The sequence below is a fragment of the Canis lupus genome, chromosome 4 (assembly GCF_048164855.1).
Source record: "Canis lupus baileyi chromosome 4, mCanLup2.hap1, whole genome shotgun sequence".
In the NCBI taxonomy this organism is placed as follows: Eukaryota; Metazoa; Chordata; class Mammalia; order Carnivora; family Canidae; genus Canis; species Canis lupus.
The window spans coordinates 61,784,011-61,811,709 of NC_132841.1; the positions used below are offsets into that span (position 1 = coordinate 61,784,011).

At 41.0% G+C, this 27,699-nt stretch overlaps 1 protein-coding gene and 1 long non-coding RNA gene across 12 annotated transcripts in view; one reads left to right on the forward strand and one right to left on the reverse strand.

The window, feature by feature from the left end:
- The window catches only part of HSPB3 (heat shock protein family B (small) member 3), a 135,793-nt gene that overhangs the window by 42,785 nt on the left and 65,309 nt on the right, over positions 1–27,699 (reverse strand). For 6 of the 11 annotated variants that reach the window (XR_012030122.1, XR_012030126.1, XR_012030125.1 and 3 more), the window contains one exon: positions 3,661–4,697. The gene's annotated coding sequence lies outside the window, so the exon portion shown is untranslated. Of the gene's footprint in view, positions 1–3,514; positions 4,698–13,620; positions 13,684–27,699 lie in introns of those variants that run through there. The other 5 variants (XR_012030123.1, XR_012030120.1, XR_012030119.1 and 2 more) reach the window with 2 other exon arrangements.
- Positions 4,202–27,699, forward strand: part of LOC140632525 (uncharacterized) — a 62,813-nt gene continuing 39,315 nt past the window's right edge. Inside the window, exon 1 of the long non-coding RNA XR_012030130.1 lies at positions 4,202–4,317. This is a non-coding gene — a long non-coding RNA (uncharacterized lncRNA). The remainder of the gene's footprint in view (positions 4,318–27,699) is intronic.

The following is a 27,699-nucleotide window of genomic DNA, read 5'->3' on the forward strand; positions in this document are numbered from 1 at the left end:
TACTGGAACCGAGAGTGAGAACTTTAGATAATCCAGCTGGCAGGAGGGAGGCCCTTACTAGAGACACATAAGCAGACTACTGTGACCTGAGAGGGGAGGAGCTGGGAGCATAAATACTCTAACTTCACCCCTCTCCGCCCCCCCGCCCCCACAACGCATTGCCTCCCATTGACCAAGCCTGTCAGGAAGCCAGAGGCAAGGGGCCAATTGATACAATCCATATGGTCAGTCTTCCTGAATACAGAGGTGAGAGTGGCTCTGGAGGGTGATGAAAGAGATCCAGCAAGTATTCATGGTGATAAGGTTTTGCCCACTACCACAATGCTTTAGCAGTAATAAGTTAACAACACACTCAGGTTGGGACACATGTGTTCCCAGGAAGCCGATCCTTATGTGGGCATTAGCATGCAGAAGATCTATTCAGGGTCAACACCTGTGGTTCAAGACCTTTGGGCACCAGAGAAACTCCCGAAATCTATCTTGCTATTCCTTTGTCACAGTGGCCCAAGGTCTCAGCCAGAGAAGATTCAGCTTTGATTCCCAATAATAGAGTATATTTACTTTGGCCCCTTCTGGGCTTCCATGTCTAATAAGCCACTTAGGCTTCTATGTCTTATCAGTTTAGGAATGTCCACATTGTCCATGCTTTCTAGCGCAAATGGATTAGAGTGTGCAGAGCATGTGTGATATCAACCCCCAGAAGGCAAAAATTAATCCTTGGGGGGTGGGGGAAGGTGAAAAAAAAATCTTAGATATAACTATGGTCTGTGGCCCTTCAAAGGGCCGTAGCACACAAAGAGATGTACAGTGTATCTCAGATAGTAAAACTCCATGAAGTGGGGAATGGGAGGAACAGAATTAGGGGAGGATATATCAGAAGAGGCACACATCATCACTGGAAAGATACAGTATATCACTGCAGAGCCCTCCAGAGTGACCCAGCAGGCACAAGCAACATTTCTAACCCTAGCCTCCAGCATCATCTGCAGGACTTCCTAGAGCCTAAGTAATAGAGCTTTCTTGTTTTACCCCCTTGAATAGGAACATATATGGCCAAGCCAGAACCCACAACTCTGTAGCCAATGTGAAGGGGCTAACACTGGCCAAACTTTTCACATGATCCCATTAATTCATGACACGAGACATACCCGTCTCATCTGATATGACCCTAATGTGAAATAAGCCATTACCCCAAAGAGTTCATCTTTAATGGAGTAACAGTATTAAGAGATCTCAGTCTGGGAGCTAAGGGCGCTCATCATTTCTAAGCCATTTCTGTGGCTCATTCTGGAATACACATTAACTAATTTTAGAACATTTTCATCATCCTCAAAAGAAAACTGTATACCCATTAACAGTCACTCCCTATTTCTCCACTATGACTCTAGATAAGTTTTTATTTCAGTTTTGCTTTGTTTAGATTTGTTGAATGTTGCATGCATGAACATAGCCTAGTTTTAGGATGAGTTTCTTTCTGGGAAAGTTTTAGAGTGCCATAAAAGAGATCACAAGCACTCTCATTCCTACCCAGGGTCATTTTCACTCTCTACTTTACCTGAGACTCTGCAGAAGAAAGTCCTCTTTTGGAATAAAAGACAAGCAGGAGGTAAATCTCTTAGGGGCATTTCCCTGGCCCACCACCCCTGGCTTCCCAACCACACCAGGGGGCCCTCAGGAACCATTTTATACATGAAACCATGCCCCTAGCTGCAGTTGATGGAACAAATTGGACATCCAACCTGCTAGGCCAGAGCTCTTCCTTGATAATTTGGAGAATTTGAGGAGAGTAATTGTTGCAGAGAAGAGGTAATAAAGAAGGGAAGGGGATTTTGTCAGTTTTCCAGCACTCAGAGTCCATTTGTGGTGGACAGAATTCTAAAATGATCCCTAAGACTGCTGCTCCTGGTATCTACCTATCTAATACCTCTTCCTAGAGAAGGACCTATGAATATGAGATATCTCTCCCACAATTTATGATGCTATATGGCAAAGGGCATTGTACAGATGTATTTAGGGTCCTAAATTAGTTTATTTTGAGTTAAAAGGGACATTACCTTTGGTGAGCCTGGCTTAATCAAGTAAAAAGTCCTTGAAAACAGCAGAGAGATTCCCCTGCCTGCTCAAGGAAGAAAACAAACATCATGCTGTGAACTTCCCATAGAGAGCGGTGGCCTCTAGGGGCTGAGACCTCAGCCCTACAACTTTAAAGAGCTGAATTCTGCCAATAAACAACCACGTGAAATTGGAGGAGGGCCCTGAGCTTTAAGTGAGAGCCCCAGCTGACCTGTTGATTGTAGCCGATGAGCCCCCAGCTCGTGTAAAACCAGATTCCTGATCCACAGAAACTTTGAGAATATAAACTTGTACTGTTCAAACCATTAATTTTGTGGCAGTTTGTTATACAACAATAGATAACTAATACACCATGAGTGTTTTATTGGGTCAAAAAAAAGAAACCCGCAACTTAGCACACTTTCATAAATCCTGTCTACTTGAGCTAGTTAATTATGGTTTATTTTCTTTCAACCGGAGAGTCTTAATATACCTCTAGTTCCTTACTTAGGGTTCTACAGAGAAACAGAACCAATAGCAGATTATCTATTTATGTAACATATATAATGTTTGTGTAATATATAAATACATATGCACACACATTTGTATAAATACATATATATGTGTATGTGCAAAAGGAAATTTATTATGAGAAATTGATTATGACATGATTATGAAGTCCCCTCATCTACTTTCTGTAAACTGGAGACCCAAGAAAGCAAGTGATATAATTCAGTCCAAGTCAAAAGGCCTAAGAACCAGGGAAGCTGATGATGTAAATCCCTTTCAGAGGGCAGAAGAGATAAGATGTCCCAGCTCACAATGAGGCAGGAAAAAGGGGAGTGAATTCCTTCTTCCTCTGCCTTTGGTTTTGTTCAGGTCTTCAACAGATTGGATGATGTTCACCCACAATGAGGAGGGTGAGCTACCTTACGGAGTCCACCAATTCAAATGCTAATCTCATTCAGAAACACTCTCACAGACACATCCAGAAATAATGTTTAGTCTGGGCCAGCCAAGTTGACACATAAAATTAACATTCACAAATTCACCCTCTGTCAACTTTGCCTTCATATGTATCTCCTTAAACCATACTTATGAAGTATGATTTAATGAAGACAATAATAAAGTCATAATTCCATTAATTCCATAATTCCATAATTAACATGATACAACTAGCCTGTGTACAACCAAAAATGCACTAACCCCTTTCCCAGAAGAGGAGGTAAAATCCTTGAGTGATGTTTATTCTTCTCCTTGATCTCTCAGAACTTAATTACTGTGATGTAAAATTAGCTATACCTAAATACCAAGTATTTGATATATAAAATCAATACATCTTTTGTTACACAAAAAGGGGATAAAAAAGAAAACAAAGACATACATGTACATACATACCTATACACACACATGAACGTAATTATAGCAAAATAAGGAGGAAATACAACAATTATAGGCCTCGTTCCTATAGCTGGTATTTATAACTACCTTCTTCCACTATCCATTCTATATTGCCTTTGCCTTCAGCAAGTATTTCAGCTGGTTCTTGACCTGGGAGGGTGACCCAGACCTTCATAACTAAAGGTTCTGGACCATCAGTAGTTCTACCTGGATGGGGTTGTAGTTTTCCATTGATCTTAATCACAGGTCATGGTAATACTCAGAGATGCCATAGGGCGTCTTCTGTATTCCAGACATACTCTTCTACCTCCATTATGGAGTGGTAGTCCAGTTCCCCCTTGGTAATCAGGATCAGTCATCCCACTCACATACGTCCTTCTTTGCTTGTTGATTTAGAGATGTGAGGAGCCCAAAGTTGCCAGGTGGCAGTCTTAACTTCCAGTTTAATGGGATCGTTGCTTTGTCCTGGTGAAAGCCACTGGATTCTTCCTTCTGGAACTAAGACCTCTAGGTCAGCAGATAATAAAGTTGTGAGAAAAGAAGCAAAATTCTGCTAGAGGTTGAATAGTGGGAATAGTGAATTGTGCCACTCCTATTTCTACCCCTTGATCCTTGGACTTGTGAATCTTGGCTATTGGTGAAACAACATCATATATGGGATACTGATTCAGAGCCTATGTGGCCTTCTAGAAAACCTTGCCCCGGAACCTCAAGGTATTGTTACCTAGCTGACACTATAACTAAGTCTTCCAAAGGCCATTCCACCATTCTGTTAAGCCATGTGCTTCAGGACAGTGGGAAACACAAGTAAGACCAGTGAATTCCCTGAGAAAGGACCCAATGTTGCACTTCTTTTGCTGTGAAGTGAGTTCTTTGATGGGAAATAATGCTGTGTGAAATACCATAATGGTGGATAAGGCTTTGTATGAATCCATGGATGGTAGTTTTGGCAAAAGCATTGCATGCAAGGGAAGGCAAATCTGTGTTCAGAGTAGGTCTGTATTCCAGTGAGAACAAAATGCTGTCCTTTCCATGATGGAAGTGGTCTAACATAATCAACCTGCCACCACACAGCTATCTATGGGAAATGGTGCTGTATCAGGGTTTCAGGGTTGGTCTCTGCTGTTGACAGATCGAGCATTCAGTGGTAGCGATAGCCAGGTCAGGCTTGGTGAGTGGAAGTCCTTGTTGCTGAGCCCATGCATAACCTTCATGTCCACCACTATGGCCCCCTTGTCATAAGCCTGTTGGGTGGAGACAGAGGAGAGAAATTGATTGGTATCTACACAATGGGTCATCCCATCCACTTAATACTAAAATCCTTTTCTGCTAAGGTCGCCCTCTGTGAGCATTCACATGGGACACAATATTTTTGTATTTTTTGCCCATTCATATGTCTATCCTCATACCTCTACCCAAGAACTCTTTGTCACTAATTTTCCAATCATGTCCCTTTCAAGTCCCTGACCATCCAGCCGAACCATTAGCCATACTCCATGAATCAGTCTATAATTGCACATCTGGCTATTTCTTCTTCTAAGCAAGGAGAAAAACTAGACATATTGCCTGAAGTTCTGCTCACTGGGAGAATCTCTCTTCACCACTATCCTTCAGGGATATTCCAGGGAGAGGATGTAGTGCTTCCACTATTCACTTTTGGGTAGTGTTGCACATCATGCAGAACTATCTGTAGTTCATTATTTTCCTTTATCAGCTTTCAAAGGGAACTTCCCCCTGAGGCAAGCCAGGAGAGAGAAGGAAATACAGCAGGAGTGGGGACATGGGCATTTGGGCCACTTCCTCATGTGCCTGCTGGACATGCTCACACCCAATCATATACATTGCATTTCCATTTGCTGATGGAGTATTGCTGTGCAGGCCCAACTTTATGATGTCATGGGTCAGAAAGCACCCAGTTCAATATGGGCAGCTCAGGTCACATGGTAGCTTAGTGGACCACGGTTACATGCTCAGTCTCTACTGAGGCCCAGTAGCAGGCCAAGAGTTGCTTCTCCAAAGGAGAGTAGTTATCTGCAGATGATGGCCAGGCTTTGCTCCCAAAACCCTAGAAGTCTGCACTATAATTCACCTATAGAGGCCTGCCAAATGCTCCAAAGAGTATCTCTATCTAAAAATACTTCAAGTACCACCTGGTTAAGATTATGATAATCCACTCTCATTCTCCAAGATCCCTCCATCTTCTGCACAGGCCAAATAGAAGAGCTGAATAGGGATGTGGTAGGAAGCACTACTCCTGCATCTTTCAAATTCTCGATGGTGACGTTAATCTCTGCAATTCCTCCAGGAATGTGGTACTGCTTTCCCTTTATGTATTTCTACCAATACTTACATTTAATTTACCTCTGCTCTCCCTTGCATGCTGAATGATACAATTCTAAATAGAATGGGTAAAAAAGAATTATGGAAAATTTCTAAGAGGGAGACATGGGGCCAGGAGTAGAACTATTTATGATTGAAGCAATGAAAAATAGTCAAAGATCATTTTCCGTAAGGTTATTATCTTAAAGCAGCACATCTGAACAGAATTATGCTTTCTTCCAATGAGGTTACAAAAAGGAAAAATAGATTATTTTTCAAAAATATGCTTCATCATGCCTTTTGGCAGCAACTGGATAAATTAGTGAACATGTTCCTTTATTTGGTGACCTCCAACTTTCAAATTTTAACCAGCTTTACGAGGACAATATCTTGTGGAAAAGATTCCCAGCCCCTCATCTTCTTAACCACAGCAGTAGGCCCCAGAGGACATTGTGTAAAAGGTAAACCCACCCTCCTAGGCCCAAACCCTCTCTTGGTAATTTCAGGGACAAATATACACAGGCCCTCCCATGGGTAAACTCTCTATGTAGATGCTCACAATAAGGGGACGTTGATTTCTTGGTGACCATGGCAGCCATGGAAATATACTATTCACTTCTCAGTTCAAGAATGGCATGGAGTCAGGAAGTACAAGAGTAGAGTCAGCTGACAGCCTCTACTGGCTAACACTGCAGAATCTGCCTCAACTTTTGAGCCCAGGCCAACCTGGTTCCAGGCAACCCCTAACTAATGACTTAACCACTACAGGGAACTGAAGCCTGGACATTTCTGCCAACATGGAGCACCTCTAACAGATAATCTTCATTCTGGAGCTCCTCACATGTCTGCATCATAATCTGAGGCTCTTCCGGTCTGATCCCGTTTCCTCCCAACTCTCCTGTAACAAGTGTCAGGTCTGCATCATAGTGTGAAAACTTCCCCTGCCCAATCTAGCTTCCTCTTCCTTTTCTCTTTCACTGGCATTACATCCCAACAAACTTCTTATGCCCCTAACTCCATCTCAAGGTCTCCATCACAGAGACCCCAGCTAACTCAGTGGCCATACTTGGCCATGGGATTGAAGAAAAGAAGAAACCAATCTGTATATAGATAAAAAGAGAGGAGATGAGTAAGGTGAATACTGTAGCTTCCCAGTACCTGTTTCCACTTCCTTCCAGGGGTCTGACTGCTTTTTCATCTGAGTTCCATGGGACACTATTAATAACTTTCTTATCTTTTCTTAAGTTATGTTTTTACTCTTTTGGCATAAGGATAAGTAATTGATATGGTTTTGACTGCCTCTTCAAAAAAGAGGGGAGAGTTAGGGTCACAAAACTACCACCCTAATTATACCCCTTACATAACTCTATCAGTATTCCATCCCCAGCCCACCCACCATCCACACCATTAAGTCTGAAAGGGATGGAAAATAACCAAGAAAATTCCTCTAAGACAAAGTGGAAGAAGAGACATGGAGAAAGAGATCATTAATACTAATTGTGATAATCATCTTATACTACGGAAGAAAGGGGCATCATCAGCTAAGTTAACCAACAAAGAAAAAAATATATATATATAAAGGTATAACTGTGAAGCAATTAAAAATAAGCTATTTTAAGAAATGGCTTTACTGGCTCTGTAGGCAGCAGAGGGGATAAGATACAGAATGTATTTCTATGTTCAGTGACTTCGAATATTCAAATATATTTGAGCAGCATACATTAATTCAATACCTACTATGTACCAGGTCTGGAAAAAGCATTGGTTACACAAAGATGAAAGACTGATCCCTTAAAATCTCAGAAACATGCAGGAGCAAATAATGAAGCCTGGAGATTAACATTCAGAATGAAATTTCCTTTACTTATGTTGTATTAATTTTTAGTAAAGAAAGGCAAGGACAAGAGAAGTTTTCCAAAGAGTTATTGAAGCATTGAGGCAATAATAAAATATACCATCTTTAAAAGAAGAATGGAAATTGTTTGAAAATTAGGCACATTTTGAAACAAGTAAGAATAACAAATTCAACTACCAAGTTGTAGAAAAGAAAAGAATGAAAAGATCCCACACCAATGTTGACAGGAAATTACCCTGAGCTGTGTCTCCTACGGGTACCAGTTTCAAATCTGCCTGCCTACATTCCTCCTGAGAAGTTTACATGGGCTGCACCACTGATGAGAAGTCCCCTAGAAACTAAGTCCTCCGTGGACAATTCCATATCAGTTTTCTCCACCATTTCAGATGGAGCCCACAGTCTAGCCACCCTGGTGTACCCTCCTCGACTCTATTTGAATTCCATCTCAATTTCTTTTGATTGAAGTAATCTTGCAATAATCAAACCTATTTGACATTAACTCATTGATTCACTCATTTAACCATAGAACGCTCTTGGGGAAACTAATGATGATTCTTGAAATAGCAAAAGAAAAATCCTGTCAAGCACCATGGGCTCAGCAAGTATTTTGGCTGTTGGATAGAAACCTCAATTCTTTTTGATAATAGGAATATGTTTCTGGTTGGGAAGAACGTCAAAATTTTGTTTATATATTTTCTAAACGTCTAAAGATAAGTATGGCTTATATTTTTTCCTTTCTCAATTGCTTTTAAGTAAAGTGGTAGTAAAATAAAACAAGTTGGTTAACAACCACTTTCTATAACTAATCATCATAATTATAGCTACGGCCTAAAACCTGGAGCCCAAGAAGAAAGGCTCTGTAAAAATAAGCCAGACACTCAGTAGAGCTGCCTAAACCTACACAAATAAGCCAATTTCACACAGGATATTCATATTCACTCATGATACCCACCGATTTTAGCTTAAGGATTAGAGGGAAGTTAATCACTAGGAGACTGTTTATTCAGCATGCTGGAAGTTGATTTCTTTTTTGCATCTGATCTATACTTGGAGAGTAACTAAAAGCAGCAAAGAACAGGAGTCAACAGAAAGGGAAACAGATTTTATGACTTTCATTTAGTGAAGTTGCTAAAGACATGTTAGTTTTCTGATTGTCACCCAAATGTCCCAGGCCTCCTATATTCAAGCCTCATCCCTATGCTGTCAAACTTAGCTTTATCCCTGCTTTGCTGGCTCTTTTCCCCCACCCACCCCTACAGGACTTCAGTCTTGAGCAAATGCAATACCCTTTGGGCTCTCCCAGATATAATCTTGGAGATATGGCATGGTGGTGGGCAGGTCTCCTCCTAGTTATCTTCCACTCTTCTAGTTGGTATTTGTTGCTTCTGGCTATTTCAGGGAGGCTGCCCCCACTGCAAAATCATTCCTGGGTTCCCAAAGCTGCCTATCACTCCACAGGCTAAAGGGAATATGTGGCTTCTGGTCCTTATTTCTCCCAAACACTGTAAAAAGCACAGCGCAGAAATAGAGAAAATATTTCTCCAGCTGAGTCACACTCAGCCCTCTAGATCTCGAGATGTCTCTGCTTTATACCCCAAATCTCAAAATCTCTGTATCAGAAGCTCCTTCAACTGCCACTTAATACCCCAAAACAGGAACCAGACCTAGTCACTGACAGTGGGCTGAGAAACAAAAAAAGTACTAATCCCCTCCATTACCCTTTATCCCACAGAGAAACATCTTCTCTTTTTTTCTTTTTCTTCTTCTTCTTTTTTTTTTTTTAAGATTTTATTTATTTATTCACGAGAGACACAGAAAGAGAGGCAGAGACATAGGTAGAGGGAGAAGCAGGCTCCCTGAAGGGAGCCTGATGAGGGACTCAATCCCAGGACCCCGGAACCACGACCCAAACCCAAGGCAGATGCTCAACCACTAAACCACCCAAGGTGCCCCTTCTCTTTTTTCTTTTTCCATGCAAGTCACTCATAATTTGAGACTATGGTATCAGCAGTAGCCCAAACAAACATAGTGGGGAGATTGTACCCCTGCTCAAGTGGTTCAAAAAAGAGTTTTTCCCTCTTCTGGGCCTGTACCCAAAGGAAATATAGTCAGCATCTCATCTTCATTCCTATATTCATTGAAGCATTATTCACATTAACCAAGATGTGGAAACATATCTAAGTGTCAATGGATTAAAAAGTTGTGGTATATATTTGCATATTATTCAGCCTTAGAAAAGGAGATTATGCCATTTGCAACATGGATCAACCTGGAGGATGTATGCTTAGTTACATAAGCCAGATACAAAAAGACAAAAACTTCATGACCTCATATTTACATGTGAAATCTAAAAAAGTCAAATATGTAGAAGCAGAGAGAGGCTAGAGTTTGTAAACACCCCAACTTCCTTGTCTCCCTGTGACAGTTCTGAGGGGTGTTCTCCAAAGTTGCTCAGAAGCTTTATATTCCAGCTGCCCATGGCAGGAATCTCATTAATGCTAACTTTGTCCTTCTCTGTCTCACTTGCCCCCTTCCTCACCATATTTCCTAGAGCCACCTCTCAAATTAATAACCTCCATCCAAATCCTTGTTTTAGGGTCTGTGGGATTCCAAAGACAGAAACCACAATATAAAAATCTGGGATTTCAGGAATTTTGTATGCAGTCCCACAGACCTCCTGTGGTGTTGGCTTCTGGAAGGTATTTATAGAATCAGCATTAGATTTTACGGACACCTGGAAAAATCCCTGTGTCTGCCTTAGAGCCTTCATAGACCATGAGGAAAGAGGCGGACTAGCTAGCTACAAATGGCCTACCATTGATAGCAGTGGAACAAGATAGTGAGGCTTAGAAAGCACCTCCAAGAGAGGGAGGAGGGTGAATGCACTTTTATTAGGCACCTTAGAACCCCAGAGGGGGCTGGCCGGGGCTGGAGTCTGGGCCTTCTGCTAGTCCATATGGACGGCTCCAACTGAGCTAATGTGTTAGAGTCATGGACAATTGCTTCACATCACTGAAAGATACAGAAGTGTGCATTAAAAGGAGAAGGGAGCAAGCTTTTGCAGGCAGCACAGGTGGGAGCAATAGAAAGGGGTCTGACCACCCCACGAGGGAGCAAAGTTGGAGGTGCTCCTCACAGACACTGTGGAATCTCACTCTGCCTGAGAAAGCAGACCCCAGATTCTCACTGTGCAGAGGAACAGAGAGAGAAAGGCCCCTCTGGAAGCAGAGGCCACTGGAAAGAGGACCTAGAGGTCAGTATTTTGACCAGAACTCTAAAGATCGGCCTGAGAACATCAGCTCTAGCTGCTAGGTGAACCGCTTTCAGGTTTTGAAGGCATGAGGGCTGAGATGGGGCACATCTGGAAAAGAGCCCAGAGCTCCAGGGGACAGTGTGCCAACTACACTTGCAAGGGAAATGGAAGCCACAGTAGAGGCCCTTCTCTGGGCCTGGGGGCCTGAAAGTCTATAAGGAGCATCATCCAGTTCAGAAAGGGTAAGCTCCAAGATCTAGTGCAATCATCCTGGCCATAGTTATATTTTAACTGTCACTCATGGACAAGAAGACTATTAATGATCTTGCCCCCCCCCCCAACCCAGATCTTCTGGAGTGACAAATACCAAGTGGAGCCACCTGCTAAATGTTAAATATGTTTCTCTTGTTTTTTTCTTTCTCATGAGCTGTGAGGGCCTTGAGTTTGCCAAATATCTTGGGCCAACCCCTCCATGCTGCTCCTGGCCAGGAGGCGGAACAATAGGGATTACATCAACAGGTTTCCAGGCTCTCTGGCTCCCCTTTGGGCTCAGCCAGTGGGAGTCCCTGGCAGGGTATCAGAGAGAGAGCAGGAAGGAAGGCTGGGGTGCTTATTTCTCTGCCTTCCTTTCTGCAAGTTCCCCCAGGCTGTCTGTGTACCTCACTGGGGATTACTACTTCTCTCAAGGGCACCTCCTCTACAGGGCTTCCCTCCTTCCAAGTTCAATTTACTTCCTCCCTTCCTTTCTTGTCACTTCTTACCTTATCAGGCAACATGTCTATTGCCACTAGCTCTGGGTTTCATTGCTAGCACTGTGTTTCCTCCATATCCCACCCATTCCTTTATATTTGGTCCTTTTGTAAATAAACCCTGTTTGAATCATCTCAGTTTAAATATACCACCTGGCTCTACATGGCTTGATGGTGAGGAAGGGATGAACAGTGGCAGGAGCAGGGTAGAGAGAAGTGTCACCTTGTCAACACTGAGGCTCTTCATAGCCCTTAGAAACAGCAGACAGACAATTCCATGTCAGGCCCAAAGCAAGAACCTAAAACAAGGCCCAAAGCAGAAGCTCTCCCATGTCTACACAGCTACTTTTGGGAGAGCCAAGAGTAACACCAAACCTGGGGATAGACAAAATGGGTCTGGAGATGAAAATGAAGAATGAATTTAGCCATGTGACCAGCAGTCAGTTCCAAATATGCTGTTCACTTGAGAGAGCAAACTCATCCCTGTCTTGCCACACTTACCTCTTACACACACACACACACACACACACACACACAGGGTCTTCCCCAAGGTCAGGGGCACCCATCAAGGGCTCAGTGCAGGAATGGAAGAGGCAATAGGTGGAGATCAGCTTCTCACTGGGGAAGCTTTGAACTCTCCTCAGAAGCCAAACTCATGTTGTTGTTCTTAGAGTCTTTGAGAGCCTTCCAGCTGCTGACCACATCTCGCCCAGGAGAAGCACCATACTTCTGGTTATAGACTATTCATCTATTTGTCCTCTGACAAGAGACCCATGCAGAGGGCAGAAAATATCATAGGGAAAATGAGGACTGACTGGTGAGACCACATAGCAGGGGAGGGAAGACTTCACTAAGACTGGCTAAGAGGCTGTGGATGATCTCCCCAGGTGGATATTTTGCATGAGAGGCAGAGGGAGAGAGGAACCATAGGGGGGGAGGTAGTACAATGGTGGCTCAGTCTGACAGCGGGTACCCAGCTCAGGTTCATAGACCAGCTCTGAACTCCACGAAAGAGCAGCAGTTGGCTCACTTCTGGTCCAAAAAGGATTGATTGGCATGGTTTTCCATTTGGCATCTGGAAGCCCTTGCAGTCCAAGACTCAGCACACCAGGGCAGGCAGCAGGCTCCAAGAGGTGACACATGACAAACAGGAAAAACATGACCTACCCACAGGGGCTCAGAAGGCAGGGGCTGATTTGAGCACAAATGAGACACTTCTGGGATTCCTTAGAAAAATATGGTAGAGAAGACCTTCTGTAGGGGGATTAACGTGTTCTTCCCGCAGTAAGAGCAATGAGCCAACAAATACTGGGTTTTGATGCTAACAAAACCTGTTCCCATGGGCTGATGCTACATAGAAGTGCCATATGAGAAAGGTGTTCTCCCCTCCAATACGTTGGCATGGAGAGAAAAGAACCAGAGAGAAAGGCATGATGGAAAAGAAATACACAGGGATCCCTGGGTGGCGCAGCAGTTTGGCACCTGCCTTTGGCCCAGGGCGCGATCCTGGAGACCCGGGATCGAATCCCACATCGGGCTCCTGGTGCATGGAGCCTGCTTCTCCCTCTGCCTGTGTCTCTGGCTCTCTTTCTTTCTCTGTGTGACTATCATAAATTAAAGAAAATAAAGAAAAGAAAATATCATAAATTAAAGAAAATAAAGAAAAGAAGAAATACACAGTAATAACTCCAGTCTTTCCTAATGGTGTCTGATGTGAGTGGAGGCCTAGGGGAAAGCCCCTTTCATGGGCTGCTCAGAAGCCATCAGACTTCCTCAGATTCTCATTATTAGAAACTCCTCAAGAGCTTCAGAGATCCTGGCTCCAACTTCCAGACACCAGGCCTCCACCAACACTGAAGAGTAGAAAGTAAGTAACTCAGTTACTTGCTATCTGGTAATTGCTGTAAACAAAAGTTCATTCTTCTAAAACTTCACTGACAGCTTCTATCAATACACAGAAAGTATAACTGACCTCCAAATCAGAAGTTTACCTGCAACTTTTTATTGTCTTGTGTTGTGGTTTCCTATTGCGGTGACACTTCTGTACACGAGCCCTGTGAGAGAATGAGGTCTTCTGAGTGGCTAAAAATAACACTATAGCAACTTTGCACATGTTAGCCATACCTGAAACTCTTTCTATGCATCTCTCTTCTTTCATCTGCCCAACAACCCTATGACCTAAGTACTATGACCAAGCCCATTTTCCAGATTTGAAAATTGAGGCACAGGGACCATAAATAGCTGGCTTTAGGTAGGGAGCTGGGATATGAGGAGAAGAGTCTTAGAGCCCAAGCTCTTAACCATTGGCTGTTTGCTTCCCACACCCTACCCACCTCCTACAAGACCCAAAAGAGCTTTGACAGTGGGGAAAGGGGACGGGAGATGCCTGGCAACTGGCGCATGCATTTCATGAAAACTTTCAGAAATAAAATAAGGAAGAATGTATGCTTAAAAGGCATACACAAAACCATTTTAATCTAGTAAGTGCTGGTTTGAAATCTTCTAGAAGAACCCTCATTGTGACCTCTACATTTGCAATTCCAGAATAGCACAGGTGACCCAGGGAAAGAAAAGCCCGCTAGAGCAGATGCCATCTGGAATGTGTCACCTCCGTTCTAAAAGTCATTTCATTAGTTTTTGTCTCGAACACAATGTATTTATACCATTTAGGCCAGCACACAATATGAACTACTAAATAAGTGATTGAAATCAACGGTGATCAATGAAGTATGGGGAAGGAAGAGAACACAAAAAAAGCACGAGAAAATACTGCCATCTGTTCTATGACCAGAAATGTGCTGTGAGGTGTAGTGAGCAAAATCAAAGCTGTTGAAGCCAGGTTTTCTCCAATTCTCCTTTTTTTTTTTTTAATTTGAAAGAAAATAGCAAAATGAGTAAGAAAGTAATAACTAGATATTTTGTGTAAATAAAAGTCTAAATGTACCTCAAATCGTTATTATTAGGAGTCAAACACAACTTCAGGGCAACAATAGCGTTTTCCCAGAATTAGGTGCAAAATTGGAAATGTCCTTTTCTCTCCATTGTGGCAGAAGAGAAAAAGGAGGGTGGCTTTCTGTCAAGAGTCTTGCATCCTATTTCTGAAAACCTAACCCTAGGGCATCTGGGTGGCTCAGTGGTTGAGGACTGCCTTCGGTTCAGAGCATGATCCCAGGGTCCTGGGATTAAGCCCCATATCAGGCTCTCTGCATGGAGCCTGCTTCTTCCTCTGCCTGTGTCTCTGCCTCTCTCTGTCTCTCTCTCTCTCTCTGTGTCTCTCATGAACAAATAAATAAAATCTTAAAAAAAAAAAAAAAACTAAAACACCTAATCCTACCCTGTTTTCATTCTTCATTCTCCAAGACTCCATCTCCTTCACCGTCCTCTCTCTTTCCTTCTACTTTCTGTACCCTTCCCTGCCACAAGGGAGCTGTGAATTGGTGAAAATTGAAAGATTGTGTTCTTTCCATCTCATTTATAGTAAATAGTGAACCAAGAAATTGATTTATAAAGAAAGAACCAGATCTGATTTAATAAAGCATCATTTTATGATCTAAGAAAATAAAAAGAACAAGAGAACATATTAGTACATTATTTAACCATAAATCTTAATTAGAATATTAATACCCAGCAAATATAGAAGACATCTAGACCAGTAAGAAAAGCTGCCTAGGTTTGCCTGATTATCCACATAAGAGCAACAAGGATATTAATTTATGATATGGACCTTCTTGAGTTTGGTTTCCTGGAAGTTACCCTAAGGACTCTAAGATGGACTTTATTATTTGCTATCCTGAGGTTAGCCTCTTAGCCATGCTGAACAATTTCTCTCCTCCAGATTTTACTGGCAATATCTATAAATGTAAACAAATTCTGTTTCCCTGTTGTGGATGTCTCCCAAATACCCCAAGCTTCCTGGCCTGCCCAGAAGTGATTTTCCTTGCTCACCTGTAGGTGAAATATAAGCCAGGTACCAGTTTTTCTGGGAGGTCAACCCTAGCTCCTCAAAAATACACGGTTACATCTGTTTAAATGGGCATCTTTCCCAAATATGACATTCTAGGCAAGGCTATACTTACTCAATTTTCCCAGTTACGGCCTGGTTAAACACAAAACAAAACAAAAAAACAACAACAGATTCTTATTGAAACTTTGCAAATAACTACATTGTTGTGAAAAGCAAGGATACTCAATAATAGTTTCTGAATTCAAGAAACAGGAGGTGGGGGGGTCACTGGGAAAAATATATCATTTAAAAATGTTTCATTTCAAAAAAATAAAAAATAAAAAAAATGTTTTATTTCAGTTTACAAAATAAAGGCAACTTAACAGTTTTGGGGGTACAGATAAGCTTCAGAGGAAAAGGCTTCCTTTTATATCCAGAAAATATAGCATTAAAACAACAATATTCCAAATATGCAACTACAATCATGCTGCATCAGTTCTTTCAGTTCCCTATGATCAGTTTTTGCTCTGTCATATCTTGGGTTAACAGCTTTATGGAACCATCTGCTTCCAACTACAACATTCTGGAAATCCTTACTCAACTTCAGGGATAGACTAAAATCTGTCTAAGCAACGCCAACAGAAGCCTAAACCCAAGAGCCAATTCTTTGAAGTGCCATTAGTTCAAAGTCCTGGGAATTGTCCTTCTATGGGGTTCTGAGGCAGTCATTGTTTTTATTATTGAGCAAATATAAGAAATTCCAGAATATTCAGCTATTTAATTTTATTATTCATCTCCTATAGTGAAAGAATCGTGCTTTTCTTTTTAACCGTAAGTTAAATCTGTTAAATTTGTACAGGTAAAATGTTATCAGTACAATACTTTAGAAGTTTTGTACTTCATGGGAATGCTAATTTTTCAATAATATGTGGGAAGCACAGAAATAATATGAAATAGTTCTGATGAGATTTCCTATATTTTTTTAAAGATTTTATTTATTTATCCATAAGAGACACACAGAAAGAGGCATAGACATATGCACTCCTGCAGGGAGCCCGATGTGGGACCCAATCCCAGGACCCTGGGATCACGCCCTGAGCTGAAGGCAGACGTTCAACCACTGAGCCACACAAGCGTCCTGAGATTTCCTATATTTATCAGAATTTGTGGTGGTGTATACCAAGAATATGCCAAGAATACCAAGTAAAGCAAATCAGTAAGTCTGGAGAAGTCCTAAACACTACATTGTAATAAAACTTCAGAGGTAAGTCTAACATATATCTCCAACTAAAAACCACTCACTGGCCAAGATCTTAGATTCAAATTTTAAAAAGTCAGGTAGTCGCCAAATTTTAAATAATAAATGAAATTGTGACTGATAACCCTATCGTGCCATTGACTTACAACATGGGACAGAGAACCGCTGGTGAATGCTTTCATTAATACTTCGGAAAATACATACAAAGTTAACCTACACATGAAAAAGGGTTAGAGAATTGTGTTGAGCCACCACAAGAGGGCACTATAAACAGATTACAGAACAAACTCGGTGTGCCTGTTGTCCCACACAGAGCTGAAGGCCGCTTTTGTCCTATAGAAGGTAAACCCATAGTAACAAAAGTGAGAAGGTGCGTCTCTCTGAGGCTTGGTGAAGGTGTACCTTCATATCTCACTGCCATACCAGCCTCATGGATATTATTTAGGGGATTCCTTCCAGGGTTAGAGATGCCTAGGGTAATGTTAGAAGGTTCCTCTTGTCCAACATCTAGTTTGACTTTTCACCTCAGGCTTTATTTACTTCAATAGCTTTTCAAACATTTTATTATACAACATCAAATTAGAGAACGTACACATCTATATGCTCATCCCAAGGTTTTAGTAAGGAGATAAAGGTACTTGCTTCAGATATTTTCAAGAAACCAAAAAACAGTACAGATAACGAAGCCTTTTTGAACTCTGTGCCAGCTTCATTTGCTTCCCTCCCTGTGCTTAATAATTCCAGAATAAACCACTATTCTATCACAGATGGGGCTGTCCCACTGTATTTGTAATGCTTATATCACATAAAAGGAAGTACCATTCATATTATAATCTATTGTTGTGTTCCCATGGGCACTATTCTTTCCTTTCCCTTGGATTGTTTTCTTTATTCGTGCTACTGGATTGGAAAATATGTTTCTTCTCATTCTTTTAGTACTACATTTTCAAGCCAGTGTACACATCACATTTAAAGACCTTAGAATCTTAAATCTGATCCTCCCAATTCCCATTCTTCATGTCATTTATCCTATTATTCCTTTTTACCGTCATTGTCTATCACCCATTAATATTTGATCTCACATTTCTGAGTAGTGGGAGGACCATCCATCTACATCAGCTCAGTTTATTATGCTGCTGGGAGTCTGCAAATAACCTTCTAATGGGTCTTCCTTCAAATCCATCTAAACATCACTATCAGATTAATTTTTGCAAAGCACGGCTTACTTTCGTTACACCTTGCTACCACCTGTGAACACGTTATTACTTTCTAGCTCAAATGTCCACTGATAAGGTTTGAAAATATGTAATATGTCACATCATATTTTTTCTGCCTTCTCTCCCTGTTACCAGACATCACATGCTCCCCTAATTTAGATCATTATCCTTCTCCACTGACCAGCAACGTCTTCTGTGTGCATTTCTCAATCTGTGCTTTTTATTATACCTATAGGTAATTTTCCTCTTCTATTCTTATTCAAATCATGTCCCTCCTCCTAAATCCACTTAGAGATCTATTTGTGAGAAATCTTATGCCAACTACTCCATTTCCATCTTTATCTCTTGCTTCATCTCTTAGACTCTTAAAATTTATCACACAAATTTAGTATTAATCGTGTATCTCTTAAACACTCTATATTCTTTAAAGGACCATTCCCTCTTGATTGGAAAATAGGTGGCAATTGGTGGTTTATTGCTTTTAATTTAACTGACAGATGCAATAGTATTTATTAATTTGAATTCAACTTCAAAATTCTTTAGCAATTAAATACAAAACATTTGTATAGTGTGTGTAAGACAATTTGCTGGGCTAGTTTTATAAAGATTTTTTATTAAATCAGTGCTATCTCCCTTCCTTGTTATTTCAGATCACTGTTATAGTCATTCAAATATTTACTGAGAATGTATTGTAAATCTGTATGCTGTACATCCTGGGGAAATGCAGAGATATACTTACCCACTAGAAACCATGCACAAGAGTTGATAGAGTCTGGACTGCATGAGTTAAAATCTCAGTTTTACCACTTACTATGTGGCCTTTGAAATTCCTCTTCATGCTTTAGGTTATCATGCAAATAAGGTCAATGGCCAAGCCTCTGAAGCAGCATCACTTGGAAACACTACTGTAGCTCGGAAAACAGCTAGGTGTATGGGTCTCCAGCTACCCATTCTAGGACAGCACACAGCAATCTGGCAGACCTGGACACTGGATTTCAGGAGAGGGGCTTTCTACCCTTGGATTGTGGAGCTTTTGTTTTTTTTTTTTTTTTGGAGTTCAATTTGCCAACATATAGCATATCACCCAGTGCTCATCCCATCAAGTGCCCCCCTCAGTGCCCATCACCCAGTCACCCCAACCTCCCACGCACCTCCCCTTCCAGATTCTGGAGCTTTTAAGCTTGATAATTAGAAAAGCTCAGGCCCCTCTCTGCTGTCATCAGAGGCTGGAAAGCAATAGCAATATGGTGGGGTAGGTCTTGCCTCTAGCCCTGTTCTTCTAGCTCAGCATTGGTAATTGAAAATAGAATCAGCCCTTCTGTTTGCAAGATCAGAAAACTGGGGTACATGCCAGTGGCAGGATCCATCACCTTCACCTTGGTGGTTGGAAAAGCACTGGTATAGACAGCAAGCCTTGTGTTTGGCTATAGCCTAGAATTTAAGGCAATCAGTTTTGGTCAGTTTCCATGGAAATTCCATTTTTCTATAATGTCAGCCTATAGAGGATCAGCCTATAGAGGATTCTCACTCTCCTCAACTGTAATGTAGGCATAATATCTACCCTCATGGCACTGGTGTGAGTTCAACAGGGTTACATATAGTATGCATAAACAAGTAACTTGTGCAAACTAAGTGCTCAAGAAGTATTAGTTCTAGTTATGTGTGCATATAACTAGAGCACATGTGCCTCCTCTCAAATCTGCCTATGAAGAATCTCAGATCATATTGTCAGCATCCCTATCTGGATTTTACACTCTGTTTTTCTATCTGCTTGTTTTGATCCCGGGACCCCAAGACCTATCCACATCTGGACCTCACTTCTGCCTATGAGCTAGCTGGTCTGAATGGCTAAGTACCACCTGGCTCCTTACTTGTGGACATCCCAGACCTCCCAAAGACCTTAGTTCCTCCCAGACCCTCTACTTCAATTTGTGTGACCATATACTCTAGGATCTTCCATTCACCCTGGACTGAGGTCTGCCATTTCATCCTCCTCTAAAGCCTTGTCATTTACTTTCCCTTGTCCCTTCTGACATCACGTGTGGCCCTTAAATGATGCTTGTCCTAGTTCAGGCTGCTATAATAAAATACCATAGACTTAAACAACAAACACATATTTCTCACTGTTCTGGAGTCTGGGAAGTCCAAGAGCAAGGTCCTGGCTGATGATGTATCTGGTGAGGACCCTCTTCATGGTTTTCAGATGGCTATCTTCTTGCTGTCTCTTTGTATAGATGAGAGAGAGGTCATCTCTTGTGTTTCCTCCCAGAAAGGCACTAGTCCCATCATTAGGCTCCACTCTCATGACTTAATCACTTTCCAAAGGCCCAACCTTCATATAGCATCATGTTGAGGCCTGGGGCTTCAACATGTGAATTTGAGGAGGACACAACATTGGGTCCATAGCAAGCCTGTACCACCTGATATAACTTTTGTTCCTACTTTTTTTGGTCACCTCTTATAGCATTTCTTTTGTGAGCAACAGAACTGAATCATGACATATTTTATAGATATTAGGAGGCACACAGTAGTGCTCAAGGATAGCTAAGATGAAGCCCTTACTGTCAGGGGACTCACAGCTTGCAAGGCAGACAAACTATAACAACATCATAAACTAATTTGTAATAGTATGTATAGGATAGCCAGCAATTATAATTATCACTAAGAAAGGAATATATAGGTCAGAATTCAATTTTTGGCATCCTTCATGTGCCAGACCCTGGGTTTAAGAAGAGGGGGGGAAAGACTATTTCTTCAGAAGTGATACAATTGGTGCCTGAGTGCACAAAGCAGGTAGCAATAAACAAAATCCTACAAGCTTGTTTCCATATTTGCTTCAAGTATCTTACCTACCTACCTTCCTTCCTTCCTTCCTTCCTTCCTTCCTTCCTTCCTTTCTATCCATCCATCCATCCATCTATTCATCTACCTACCTACCTATTTGGCTGAATCATTTCAAAATAAATAAGACATCGTGACATCCCATCTCTTAATACATTAACATGAATTTCAAAAAACAAAACAAAGCAAAAACCTAAGGATGTTCTTTTATATAACCACAACACCATTATCAACACCATACCTAACAATTAACAAAAATTCTCTAATCTACCAGTCAACTGTCCCTTTTGCTTTATTGTCCCTTTGCTCCCCACCTGCAGAGGTGTTATCCACGTTCTCTGCTGGCCTCTGAGCCCAGAAAGAGATTGTCATAGCTAGGCTCTCAGTTGGGTCCAGCCAACAGCAGGCACCCCCAGGCGTTGGAGGCTAATGGGAAGCACCAGGAAGAGATGAAAGGTGGGGGTGGATGGGACATTTTTACCCTGCTCCTCCCTGCCAGGTTGCTGGTCTGGCACTGGCTGCATCACATCATGTTAATCCCAGGCACATCAGCATCCCTTGATTCCCTTGATGGTTTGTCTGGCCCTGACCACACCTCTCATAGTATTGCCATGAAATAATAAATGATTAAGTTCTTTTTAGTTTGTCATCTGTTTCCTTTAAAGATCCTGCGTAATATTTGAATGACCCATTTTCAAATGTTCACCATTGTTCCAAAGTAATTTTAAAGCTTTTTTTCCTAAAACCAAAATACAATCAAGGATACCACGTTGGACTTGGTTCTATTTCGTTAGTTTCCTAATTTCCTAATCTGCCCTCATTAGTCTCTTCATTAATAACTCCTCCTTTTTTTTCTTGTCATTGACATTTTGTATGAGTCCAGTTCTCATAGAAGTCCCACTTTCTGAAAATGTCCAATTGTTTCCTCATAGCATTACTCCATTTGTTCTTCTCTGCATTGTATTTCCTTCAACTTGAATCCAATCAAGCCTTCAGATCCAACTTCCATCATAAATATTGTATGTAAGGCATTATCATCATTCATAGTGGGAAAATTGGGAAGTAAGTTTGATTACTAAGTGATGATAGCCTTATTTCCCTATTTCAAAAGATTTTCCCCCCCATTTGCTATTGTCAAGTAATCTGTGGGGGTGATATTTTGGTACCAAGTCAATGTCTAGGGCTCTATCAACCATTCTGCTAGCAGTTTTAACATTCATTATTGATCCTTGTCTGGAATAATTATTTCGTTATGTCTTATAAACTTATTATTTTCTATTTCTATCATTATTTCTACCTTTAATGCTAATGTTCTTCTGTAAATAAGAGCTTTACTTTGATGACAAGGCTATTTCTTTTTCCTGACAACAGCTGTTACAATAAAAGCAGAATACACTCTAAGTTTTCTCCTCCCTTCAGTTCTTTACTCTGAAATCAGGCGATCAATGCAATACCATTACTATTATAAATTCCCTATATCATGTTTCATTAATAAGGCCTCAGAATTCTATAAAATTAAGCTTGAGCTGGTTATCAGGGAAACTGGATGCTACACACTATATTCAACTCCATTTGCCTTCTAACCTTCAGTCACTGTTGCAGAGGTATCCTGGCTAGCCCTGTTTTTCCATACAGTTCTAGCCCTAGCAGATGCAGACCTCAGGTAGCACAACCCATAGGAAAAAAATCCATTATCAGTAGTTGGCAATTACACCCCAATTAGATTGCACATCTCATAGGAGCACTCAAAACGCATTCAAGAGGACTATTATCTCCTTTCTGTGTTAGCTATTAGTTTCACAAGTCTTTGATCAGAAGATCTTGAAGCTTTGCTCTATTGTTACATTGCTTTCTCTACATGTATACTGAAATAAGCCATTTTGCTCCACTAAGTGCTTCTGTCTGGAAGAAATAATGGATTTTTAAAAGCTAAGCAGTGAGATTTCTAGGTTCTTTTTGGTTTTTTGTAAGCGATCATTTGAGGGCTGGCCTTTTGTTATACTTAAATGCATTTCTGGTGGTCTCAGTCACTCCTGTGATGTTATAGGTATTTGCTGTGGGTAACACCAGCTGATTACTAAGCTTCCTGTAGGGAATACTCAATGCTATCCATCTGCATGGCCTTGGACTCTTCTGTGCAGCCCCACCTCTTAGTAGCCTTTCCTCAATTACAAACGTCAAAGCAAATGGAGAGAACCAGTCTGGGGGGAGAAAAGGGCTTATGTGGCCATCATCAATTAATAAAGTCCTTCTTCAATAAGACTAACAATAATCAACTGAAATTTCTAACATTCCTATTGTCATCATAAATAAAGCCACATTCAATAGTTAGTGAAATCTTTATAGTTATTGAGAAAACAATAATCCATATGTGCCAAAGCCTTAAACTAAAGGAGGTATTCAAAAAATTGTGATATGGTTTGGTCACTGGCTTCTTTGCTTTCAGATCCATTCTCTCTTCCCCATCTGCTCTGTGTCTCATGGGCTGTCCCCTGCAAACAAAAATTCCCAGTGTATTCATTTTCTATTGTTGGATAACAAAATTACCACAAACTTTATGGCTTAAAATAGCACCCAATTATTATCGCATAGTTCTGTAATTCAGAAGTCTGGGTGAGTTCAGCTGGTTCTTGCTCAGGATCTCAATAAGGTCCCCTTCAAGGTGGCAGCTGGGCTCTTAATCTGCAGGCCCTCAAGAAGGATCCACTTCCTAACTCATTCAGGTTGTTGGCAGACCTCAGTTCTTTGCAGCTAGGTCCTTTTCCCTTGCTGGCTGCCAGTGGGAGTCTAGACCTTGCTCAGTCATTGGCTGGGAGCTGCCCAAGAATAGCACAAGCTGGACTCAGGTGTGAGGTGGATGGTAATGAAACTAACTGCCCAAGGCCATTAGAGAATACTCCCCACAGCTGGGCAGTATGTTCTTCCTTACAGGAGGATCTAGCCAGGAGTTGGCAAAGTGTGGCCTTTGGGCCAAGTCTGGACTGTTAGACTGTTACCTGTTTTTGTAGAGTCCTACAAACTAGAAATTCTTTTTTATAGTTTAATGATTACATTTCAAATGATGATGTAAGTAACTTCATAATATCTTGATTATTTTATTGCCTAGCATACAAAGGCAAAAATACTATCTATCCCTTTACAGAAAGAATTAGTGGAACCCTGAATTCTGTGCAGAATGTATTTGTTGTTTCATCAAGTCTGGCAAGTGAGAAGAGCGGGCTTGGGGGTGTGTCAGGGAGCAGGAACTCTGATACTTGGGGAAGGAGATAGAAGACATCCCAAGGAGAAAAGAACCAAATCTTGGAGTCATGATGGCAGAGTAGGCCTAAAAAGTGAGATTGTCAATTAAACCTCCCTGAAACAGAATACAAATTTTAAAGTCTTTGTTAATTTGTTGTAACAAAAATGCTCTTGTTTTAATTTGCATAACATTTGGTTACTAATAAAGTTGGAGCTGGGTTTTTTTTCATGTGCTAATTTGAAGAATTGCAAATGACTGCCACAAATAAAATGAACAGATTTCTCAACCAAGGACAAAAACAAAATATTCTTAAACTACAATAATCTATAAAATGGAAACTATATCAATGTTCCCACCAAAAACTGAGCAAATGTGTGTTTTAGGGGCACCTGATTAAGTGCTTAGACATCTGCCTTCAGCTCAGGTCATGATCCCAGCGTCCTGGGATCGAGAGCCCCCCTTGCACTGGGCTTTCTCCTCTGTGGGGAGCCTGCTTCTCCTTCTCCCTCTGTCTGCTGCTCCTCCTGCCTGTGTGCTAATGCATGCTCTCTCTCTCTCTCAAATAAATATTTTTTAAAAGCCTTACTCTTCTAAATGTGTTAATATTCAAAAACAAACCTGAATTTTGAAGCATAACTTCTTAGTCCATAGCATCATAATTGGACATTTTGAAATACTTAGGGCAGTATTTCAAACTACCTTCATAGGTAGTTCCCTAGTACTTGCTAGCAGTACACTTCTCTATCAATTTGGCTACACCAAATTGTATTCGTATGACTCATGTTATCAAAGAGCAGAATATTTTTTCATAAGGCAAATAGAGTCAAACAACTATGTTTAAAATTGCAATAATGATATTTTCTCTTGAAGAAATTGCAATATGAAGTTTTATAAATGTTAGTGCATAATTAGAAAACCTGGGCAGCCCGGGTGGCTCAGTGGTTTAGCGTCGCCTTCAGCTCAGGGCATGATCCCAGGGACCTGGAATCGAGTCAGGCTCCCTGCATGGAGCCTGCTTCTCCCTCTGCCTGTGTCTCTGCCTCTCTCTCTCTCTCTCTCTGTCTCTCGTAAATTAATAAATAAAATCTTAAAAAAAAAAAAACTATGTCTGATTGTATCCAGCTCTTGTTCAAGAGCAAAATTCTCCTCAATGACCAAATTGTGATCTTTAAGTACTATTTTCTACTAAAAGCCATTCCTTTTGAGAAATAGTTGATTTCAGGTCCACATCAGGACATTTACAAAATGAGTCAGACATGTTTTTGTGCCAGAAAGCAAGGAAACAATCAGATTCTAAAGAGGTCACGTCAACAGTACACAGCAACTAAGCCAAAAAGACGTCTGCTGGCAAAGTTGGGACAATTTGAGCAAAAAGGAATGACATCAGTGCTTAAAACATCAATATATAAAAATTCAGTAATTTATGATGACTCGCAGGGAAAGACTGGTAACCATCTGAGTCTGCTAGGGTACCGACACTTTACACTCAAAATTAATACAAAAAAAAAAAGAAAAGAATCAAGACTCCATCTTTCGTGAACCAGCTATATTTCAGCTTATCCAAAAGTTGATCTGGTCAAGTTCTTCACAAAAAGAGTTTCAGCTAATTAATACAGAAGGAATAACAGACCTAGAAAATCACCATTTTTTAATCTCAGGGAAGCAGTGGATATAAGAAATGATCAATGGCTGATCAATCATTAAGTGCTAAGTTCCTGGGGACTTTATAATGGAGGGATCCAGTTGCCATCTCCTAATATACTAATCTAGCTTAGCATCACTGAGATTAGGCCTCAGCATTGCACTTCAAGATACAAGGCAACAGGAACTATAAAGACCCATTTTTCAAATAATTTTACCAATAAAATGGAACCCAAGACTTAATTATGCTTCCAGATCTAACAACCAGTTTACAGCTAATAAAAATGGAGAATAGAGAACTACCCAAATATTGTGAAAAAGCGATCCACCAAATTCAAAATGTAGAATTCTCCATAATAGAAAGGACTTGTTTCTCCAACAAATGAATTTTATTTAAAGGGAGCAAGAGGGTATAGAACAAAAGATGTAGTAGATGTAACAAACAAATGCAGTAACTAGGCCTTGTCTGGATCAATATGAACAAACCAACTATAAATAGCATTTGAGACTATCAAAAAATTTTAATATGGGCTGGATATTAGGTGAAATAAAGAAGCCACTGTTAGGTGCCTGGGTGGCTCAGTCAGTTAAGTGTCTGCCTTCAGCTCAGGTCATGATCTCAGGGTCCTGGGATTGAGACCCAGGTCAGGTTCCTTGCACTGCAGGGAGTCTGCTTCTTCCTCTGCAACCCACCCACCCCCAATAGTGCTTTCTTCCATGCTCAAATACATAAAATCTCTCAAATACATAAAATCTTTCTCTCTCTCAAATACATAAAATCTTAAAAAAAAAAAAAAAGGAATGATTTTATTATGATGTCATGATTATATGAGTAGAAAAAACAGTCCCTATCAGTTAGAAATGCCCCAGCCAGTATAAATTTCCCTCAAGTCCAACGAAGCCTCTCTAGAACAGGGGAAAATTTTGCATGGACTTTATTTTTTTTTTAATTTTTTTTTTTTTTTTTTTATGATAGTCACACAGAGAGAGAGAGAGAGGCAGAGACACAGGCAGAGGGAGAAGCAGGCTCCATGCACCCGGAGCCCGACGTGGGATTCGATCCCGGGTCTCCAGGATCACGCCCTGGGCCAAAGGCAGGCACCAAACCGCTGCGCCACCCAGGGATCCCTTGCATGGACTTTAAAATGGAATTTTCTGATCCAAAACAGCACTTGTTTCCTTGATAGGATGTACCTCATGAGTGTAGGAATTTGGGGAAGTGAAAACTGTGATTCAGAAATTATGTTGCTAAATACATGATTTTTGAGGTCAGGGTAAGCTTTCTTACATTTAGGAAGAAGGTCTTAGAAATATATGAAGACTTTAGGAAAATAAGCGATAAGTCTACACATAAGGACCTTCAATGACATGGTGGTCCTTGAAGCCACTAAACCAGCCACTAAGTTTTCTCAGTAGAGCAGCAGGTGCAGATGAAGATGGAGGGGATGCACCCCTCTGTATTCGAACCCTGGATCAGATTCCCAGTGCTGATGCAAACATTGTCTACTGGCAGTGAATGCCCTGAGGTCAAGCATGGCTGGGAAGAAGTCTCAGCCCCAGGATGTAAGGCTGTAAGAGGTTTTAGTTTCTAATAATAAAGTTTTCTAGCACTGACCCCATTTCTCCCAAAAGCCCTATTATTTTTGGTTCACTATTTTGCCAACTGCAAGGATTTTTTAGGGATGCTTATAAAATTGTTGCAAAAATAACTGTATACCAGAGTTGAAATGTTGACCACTTAGTAGAAACCTGATGTTGAACAAACCACAAAATTTCCCTGGACTGCCCAACTTTTTATTCCACAAATGGGAATACCACCTGACTCTATAGACTGTTAAGATTATGTGTATAAAGCACCTAATGTTGTCGAGCACATGAGAGTCAGAGAATAAATAGTGGCTATTATTGTCCAAAGACCAGCTTTGATTG